At 54.7% G+C, this 7,735-nt stretch overlaps 1 pseudogene across 1 annotated transcript in view; it reads right to left on the bottom strand.

Annotated features, from left to right (window-relative positions):
• Window positions 1-3,908: 3,908 nt before the first annotated feature.
• LOC145340257 (protein kinase C alpha type-like) overlaps window positions 3,909-7,735 on the bottom strand; it is a 34,019-nt pseudogene continuing 30,192 nt past the window's right edge. Inside the window, exons 10-12 of the transcript XR_013886222.1 lie at window positions 7,117-7,173; window positions 5,767-5,832; window positions 3,909-3,974 (exon numbers count right to left, since the gene is read on the bottom strand). The product of XR_013886222.1 is annotated as a protein kinase C alpha type-like (transcript). The remainder of the gene's footprint in view (window positions 3,975-5,766; window positions 5,833-7,116; window positions 7,174-7,735) is intronic.

The following is a 7,735-nucleotide window of genomic DNA, read 5'->3' as shown; positions in this document are numbered from 1 at the left end:
CAGTAGTTGAAGGGTACCGAGGACTGAGTGCTGCTCTGTCAGTGTCTCTGATCACTAAACACGGCTTGTGAAGAGAGAGAGAGGTGCGTGTGACAGAGAGAGGAGAGAGAAGGTGCGTGTGTGACAGAGAAGAGAGAGAGAGAGTCTGCGTGTCTCAAAACACGCGTGAGAGAGAGAGAGAGAGGTGCGTGTGACAGAGAGAGAGAGAGAGAGAGGTGCGTGTGACAGAGAGAGAGAGAGAGAGAGGTGCGTGTGACAGAGAGAGAGAGAGAGAGAGTGCGTGTGACAGAGAGAGAGAGAGAGAGAGGTGCGTGTGACAGAGAAGAGAGAGAGAGAGAGAGGTGCGTGTGACAGCGAGAGAGAGAGAGAGAGAGGTGCGTGTGACAGAGAGAGAGAGAGAGAGAGGTGCGTGTGACAGAGAGAGAGAGAGAGGAGGAGGTGCGTGTGACAGAGAGAGAGAGAGAGAGAGAGGTGCGTGTGACAGAGAGAGAGAGAGAGAGGTGCGTGTGTGACAGAGAGAGAGAGAGAGGTGCGTGTGACAGAGAGAGAGAGAGAGAGGTGCGTGTGACAGGAGAGAGAGAGAGAGAGGTGCGTGTGACAGAGAGAGAGAGAGAGAGAGAGAGGTGCGTGTGACAGAGAGAGAGAGAGAGAGAGGTGCGTGTGACAGAGAGAGAGAGAGAGAGAGAGGTGCGTGTGACAGAGAGAGAGAGTGTGCGAGTGACGAGAGAGAGAGAGAGAGGGTGCGTGTGACAGAGAGAGGTGCGTGTGACAGAGAGAGAGAGAGAGGTGCGTGTGACAGAGAGAGAGAGAGAGGGTGCGTGTGACAGAGAGAGAGAGAGAGGTGCGTGTGACAGAGAGAGAGAGAGAGTGCGTGTGACAGAGAGAGAGAGAGAGAGTGTGTGACAGAGAGAGAGAGAGAGGTGCGTGTGACAGAGAGAGAGAGAGAGGTGCGTGTGACAGAGAGAGAGAGAGAGGTGCGTGTGACAGAGAGAGAGAGAGGTGCGTGTGACAGAGAGAGAGAGAGAGAGAGAGAGTGCGTGTGACAGAGAGAGAGAGAGAGGTGCGTGTGACAGAGAGAGAGAGAGAGGTGCGTGTGACAGAGAGAGAGAGAGAGGTGCGTGTGACAGAGAGAGAGAGAGAGGTGCGTGTGACAGAGAGAGAGAGAGGTGCGTGTGACAGAGAGAGAGAGAGAGGTGCGTGTGACAGAGAGAGAGAGAGAGGTGCGTGTGACAGAGAGAGAGAGAGAGGTGCGTGTGACAGAGAGAGAGAGAGAGGTGCGTGTGACAGAGAGAGAGAGAGAGGTGCGTGTGACAGAGAGAGAGAGAGAGGTGCGTGTGACAGAGAGAGAGAGAGAGGTGCGTGTGACAGAGAGAGAGAGAGAGGTGCGTGTGACAGAGGAGAGAGAGAGAGGTGCGTGTGACAGAGAGAGAGAGAGAGGTGCGTGTGACAGAGAGAGAGAGAGAGGTGCGTGTGACAGAGAGAGAGAGAGAGGTGCGTGTGACAGAGAGAGAGAGAGAGGTGCGTGTGACAGAGAGAGAGAGAGAGGTGCGTGTGACAGAGAGAGAGAGAGAGGTGCGTGTGACAGAGAGAGAGAGAGAGGTGCGTGTGACAGAGAGAGAGAGAGAGGTGCGTGTGACAGAGAGAGAGAGAGAGGTGCGTGTGACAGAGAGAGAGAGAGAGGTGCGTGTGACAGAGAGAGAGAGAGAGGTGCGTGTGACAGAGAGAGAGAGAGGTGCGTGTGACAAGAGAGAGAGAGGTGCGTGTGACAGAGACTGAGAGGTGCGTGTGACAAGAGAGAGAGAGAGGTGCGTGTGACAAGAGAGAAGAGAGGTGCGTGTGACAGAGAGAGAGAGGTGCGTGTGACAGAAGAGAGAGAGAGGTGCGTGTGACAGAGAGAGGGAGAGGTGCGTGTGACAGAGAGGGGAGAGAGGGTGCGTGTGACAGAGAGGAGAGAGGTGCGTGTGACAGAGAGAGAGAGAGAGGTGCGTGTGACAGAGAGGAGGAGAGGTGCGTGTGACACAGAGAGAGAGAGAGAGAGAGGTGCGTGTGACAGAGAGAGAGAGAGAGAGGTGCGTGTGACAGAGAGAGAGAGAGAGGTGCGTGTGACAGAGAGAGAGAGAGAGAGGTGCGTGTGACAGAGAGAGAGAGAGAGGTGCGTGTGACAGAGAGAGAGAGAGAGAGGTGCGTGTGACAGAGAGAGAGAGAGAGAGGTGCGTGTGACAGGAGAGAGAGAGAGAGGTGCGTGTGACAGAGAGAGAGAGAGAGGTGCGTGTGACAGAGAGAGAGAGAGAGAGAGAGGGAGAGAGAGGTGCGTGTGACAGAGAGAGAGAGAGAGGTGCGTGTGACAGAGAGAGAGAGAGAGAGAGAGGTGCGTGTGACAGAGAGAGAGAGAGAGAGAGGTGCGTGTGACAGAGAGAGAGAGTGTGTGTGTGACAGAGAGAGAGAGAGAGAGAGAGGTGCGTGTGACAGAGAGAGAGAGAGGTGCGTGTGACAGAGAGAGAGAGAGAGAGAGGTGCGTGTGACAGAGAGAGAGAGAGAGAGAGAGGTGCGTGTGACAGAGAGAGAGAGAGAGAGAGGTGCGTGTGACAGAGAGAGAGAGAGAGGTGCGTGTGACAGAGAGAGAGAGAGAGAGAGGTGCGTGTGACAGAGAGAGAGAGAGAGAGAGGTGCGTGTGACAGAGAGAGAGAGAGAGAGGTGCGTGTGACAGAGAGAGAGAGAGAGAGAGAGGTGCGTGTGACAGAGAGAGAGAGAGAGAGGTGCGTGTGACAGAGAGAGAGAGAGAGAGAGGTGCGTGTGACAGAGAGAGAGAGAGAGAGGTGCGTGTGACAGAGAGAGAGAGAGAGAGAGAGGTGCGTGTGACACAGAGAGAAGAGAGAGAGAGGTGCGTGTGACAGAGAGAGAGAGAGAGAGGTGCGTGTGACAGAGAGAGAGAGAGAGAGGTGCTGTGACAGAGAGAGAGAGAGAGAGGTGCGTGTGACAGAGAGAGAGAGAGAGAGGTGCGTGTGACAGAGAGAGAGAGAGAGAGGTGCGTGTGACAGAGAGAGAGAGAGAGAGAGGTGCGTGTGACAGAGAGAGAGAGAGAGAGGTGCGTGTGACAGAGAGAGAGAGAGAGAGGTGCGTGTGACAGAGAGAGAGAGAGAGGTGCGTGTGACAGAGAGAGAGAGAGAGAGGTGCGTGTGACAGGAGAGAGAGAGGTGCGTGTGACAGAGAGAGAGAGAGGAGTGTGTGAGAGAAGAGAGAGGCGTGTGAGAGAGAGAGAGAGAGGTGCGTGTGACAGAGAGAGAGAGAGGTGCGTGTGACAGAGAGAGAGAGAGGAGTGTGTGAGAGAGAGAGAGAGAGAAAGAAAAGCTCCCTCTACACTGTCCCCATCAAACACTCCCAGGACAGGGACAGCACGGGGTTAGATACAGAGTAAAGCTCCCTCTACACTGTCCCCCATCAAACACTCCCAGGACAGGTACAGCACGGGGTTAGATACAGAGTAAAGCTCCCTCTACACTGTCCCTATCAAACCCTCCCAGGACAGGGACAGCACGGGGTTAGATACAGAGTAAAGCTCCCTCTACACTGTCCCTATCAAACCCTCCCAGGACAGGGACAGCACGGGGTTAGATACAGAGTAAAGCTCCCTCTACACTGTCCCTATCAAACCCTCCCAGGACAGGTACAGCACGGGGTTAGATACAGAGTGAAGCTCCCTCTACACTGTCCCCATCAAACACTCCCAGGACAGGTACAGCACGGGGTTAGATACAGAGTGAAGCTCCCTCTACACTGTCCCCATCAAACACTCCCAGGACAGATACAGCACGGGGTTAGATACAGAGTAAAGCTCCCTCTACACTGTCTCCCCATCAAACACTCCCAGGACAGATACAACACGGGAGTGATCCTCCCTCGACACTTACCGTTGGGTGGTTTTGCTTGTGCGCTGATGGGGGTGGTTTGTGATGATGATGCGGGTGTGAAATGGGCTGAAAATGAATAAAATTGTGTTTAAAATTGGAAGGTTGGAATTCCTGTCACTCGGAAACATTGATATCTATTTGTAGACTCGATTCGAACAGAGATCAGTGTGAGGACAGGACTGAGTGCTGCTCTGTCAGTGTCTCTGATCACTAAACACGCGTGTGAGAGAGAGAGAGAGGTGCGTGTGACAGAGAGAGAGAGAGGTGCGTGTGACAGAGAGAGAGAGGTGCGTGTGACAGAGAGAGAGAGAGAGAGGAGTGTGTGACAGAGAGAGAGAGAGAGAGGTGCGTGTGACAGAGAGAGAGAGAGAGAGAGAGGTGCGTGTGACAGAGAGAGAGAGAGAGAGAGGAGCGTGTGACAGAGAGAGAGAGAGAGAGAGGTGCGTGTGACAGAGAGAGAGAGAGAGAGAGGTGCGTGTGACAGAGAGAGAGAGAGTGCGTGTGACAGAGAGAGAGAGAGGTGCGTGTGACAGAGAGAGAGAGAGATGCGTGTGACAGAGAGAGAGAGAGGTGCGTGTGACAGAGAGAGAGAGAGGTGCGTGTGACAGAGAGAGAGAGAGGTGCGTGTGACAGAGAGAGAGGAGGTGCGTGTGACAGAGAGAGAGAGAGGTGCGTGTGACAGAGAGAGAGAGAGGTGCGTGTGACAGAGAGAGAGAGAGGTGCGTGTGACAGAGAGAGAGAGAGGTGCGTGTGACAGAGAGAGAGAGAGGTGCGTGTGACAGAGAGAGAGAGAGGTGCGTGTGACAGAGAGAGAGAGAGTGCGTGTGACAGAGAGAGAGAGAGGTGCGTGTGACAGAGAGAGAGAGAGGTGCGTGTGACAGAGAGAGAGAGAGGTGCGTGTGACAGAGAGAGAGAGAGGTGCGTGTGACAGAGAGAGAGAGAGGTGCGTGTGACAGAGAGAGAGAGAGGTGCGTGTGACAGAGAGAGAGAGAGGTGCGTGTGACAGAGAGAGAGAGAGGTGCGTGTGACAGAGAGAGAGAGGTGCGTGTGACAGAGAGAGAGAGGTGCGTGTGACAGAGAGAGAGAGAGGTGCGTGTGACAGAGAGAGAGAGAGGTGCGTGTGACAGAGAGAGAGAGAGGTGCGTGTGACAGAGAGAGAGAGAGGTGCGTGTGACAGAGAGAGAGAGGGTGCGTGTGACAGAGAGAGAGAGAGGTGCGTGTGACAGAGAGAGAGAGAGGTGCGTGTGACAGAGAGAGAGAGAGAGAGGTGCGTGTGACAGAGAGAGAGAGAGAGGTGCGTGTGACAGAGAGAGAGAGAGGTGCGTGTGACAGAGAGAGAGAGAGAGAGGTGCGTGTGACAGAGAGAGAGAGAGAGGTGCGTGTGACAGAGAGAGAGAGAGAGGTGCGTGTGACAGAGAGAGAGAGAGAGGTGCGTGTGACAGAGAGAGAGAGAGAGGTGCGTGTGACAGAGAGAGAGAGAGAGGTGCGTGTGACAGAGAGAGAGAGAGAGGTGCGTGTGACAGAGAGAGAGAGAGAGGTGTGTGAGAGAGAGAGAGAGAGAGAAAGAAAAGCTCCCTCTACACTGTCCCCCCATCAAACACTCCCAGGACAGGTAACAGCACGGGGTTAGATACAGAGTAAGCTCCCTCTACACTGTCCCCCATCAAACACTCCCAGGACAGGTACAGCACGGGGTTAGATACAGAGTAAAGCTCCCTCTACACTGTCCCCCCATCAAACACTCCCAGGACAGGTACAGCACGGGGTTAGATACAGAGTAAAGCTCCCTCTACACTGTCCCCCATCAAACACTCCCAGGACAGATACAACACGGGAGTGATCCTCCCTCGACACTTACCGTTGGGTGGTTTTGCTTGTGCGCTGATGGGGGTGGTTTGTGATGATGATGCGGGTGTGAAATGGGCTGAAAATGAATAAAATTGTGTTTAAAATTGGAAGGTTGGAATTCCTGTCACTCGGAAACATTGATATCTATTTGTAAACTCGATTCGAACAGAGATGAGTGTGAGGGACAGGACTGAGTGCTGCTCTGTCAGTGTCTCTGATCACTAAACACGCGTGTGACAGAGAGAAAGAGGTGCGTGTGACAGGGAGAGAGAGGTGCGTGTGACAGGGAGAGAGAGGTGCGTGTGACAGGGAGAGAGAGGTGTGCGTGTGACAGGGAGAGAGAGGTGCGTGTGACAGGGAGAGAGAGGTGCGTGTGACAGGGAGAGAGAGGTGCGTGTGACAGGGAGAGAGAGGTGCGTGTGACAGGGAGAGAGAGGTGCGTGTGACAGGGAGAGAGAGGTGCGTGTGACAGGAGAGAGAGGTGCGTGTGACAGAGAGAGAGAGGTGCGTGTGACAGAGAGAGAGAGGTGCGTGTGACAGAGAGAGAGAGGTGCGTGTGACAGAGAGAGAGAGAGAGAGGTGCGTGTGACAGAGAGAGAGAGAGAGAGTCGGGGGGAGAGTGTGTGCGTGCGAGAGAGACAGAGTGTGTGTGGGGAGACTGAGTGAGAATGAGTCAGTAGCCTGTCTCTCTTTCTGAGATTTTAGTGTTTCTCTCCAATATCTCCTCAGGGGGGCTCCAGGTCAGATTATGATTGATAAACCCTCCCACTGGAAACCTCAGGGATAATTCAGTCGCTATAGCAATGGGCTCGGTATGTGGGTGTTTTTTGTCCATGGTTCCCCGTACCCCTCCCAGACTGGGACGGCAGTATTCCGGGTCCAGCCCATGTATTTACTGAAGATTGGCTGAGTGAAAGGGTTTGGTAACCCCCACCTCCAGGGGAAATATCTGCTCTGTGAGGGCACTGAACAGGAGTGTGCTGTCAACATCAAACCTCAATCCAACCGCAGCAGACAAACCCGTCAACTTCAACTCCAGATTCCCTAACTCACAGCCAGAACCCCCTGGGAAATTCCCTCCCCATCCCAAACCTTCCTCCCTCCCCAGAGCAGGAACCCAGACTCCATTCTCCAATTCTCACCCTCCTGATCAAATCCCTCCCTCCCTCCCTATCTCTGTAACCTCCTCCAGCCACTACGATCCTCACCCTCCTGATCAAATCCCTCCCTCGCCCCCTCTCCCTGGTAAGTTGACCCCATGTGCTGGGTCTGTCAATTTTAATGTTGAGACAGGTTATCACCTCAGTGTTAACCAGCCAGGACTGGGAGTAACTGCACACTTGTTGACTAAAACACTCACCGCGGGCAGCTCCGGATCCCGGGACAGCAGTGGCTGTGAGAACAAACTGAGCGAATTCTGAAAATGATTAAAATCAACTCAATCCAAAATTCACCATCCAGCGCAATTCTCCCCAGTGCTGAGGGAGTGCCGCACTGTCAGAGGGTCAGTGCTGAGGGAGTGCCGCACTGTCAGAGGGTCAGTGCTGAGGGAGTGCCACACTGTCAGAGGGTCAGTGCTGAGGGAGCGCCGCACTGTCAGAGGGTCAGTACTGAGGGAGCGCCGCACTGTCAGAGGGTCAGTGCTGAGGGAGCGCTGCACTGTCAGAGGGTCAGTGCTGAGGGAGTGCCGCACTGTCAGAGGGTCAGTGCTGAGGGAGTGCCACACTGTCAGAGGGTCAGTGCTGAGGGAGCGCCGCACTGTCAGAGGGTCAGTGCTGAGGGAGCGCCGCACTGTCAGAGGGTCAGTGCTGAGGGAGCGCCGCACTGTCAGAGGGTCAGTGCTGAGGGAGCGCCGCACTGTCAGAGGGTCAGTACTGAGGGAGTGCCGCACTGTCAGAGGGTCAGTGCTGAGGGAGTGCCGCACTGTCAGAGGGTCAGTGCTGAGGGAGTGCCGCACTGTCAGAGGGTCAGTACTGAGG

Source organism: Carcharhinus amblyrhynchos, unplaced genomic scaffold, assembly GCF_965287045.1.
Source record: "Carcharhinus amblyrhynchos unplaced genomic scaffold, sCarAmb.v2.hapA scaffold_882, whole genome shotgun sequence".
Taxonomy (NCBI): Eukaryota; Metazoa; Chordata; class Chondrichthyes; order Carcharhiniformes; family Carcharhinidae; genus Carcharhinus; species Carcharhinus amblyrhynchos.
Note: the sequence above shows the minus strand (reverse complement) of the source record. Positions and strands in the feature narration are given on the sequence as shown.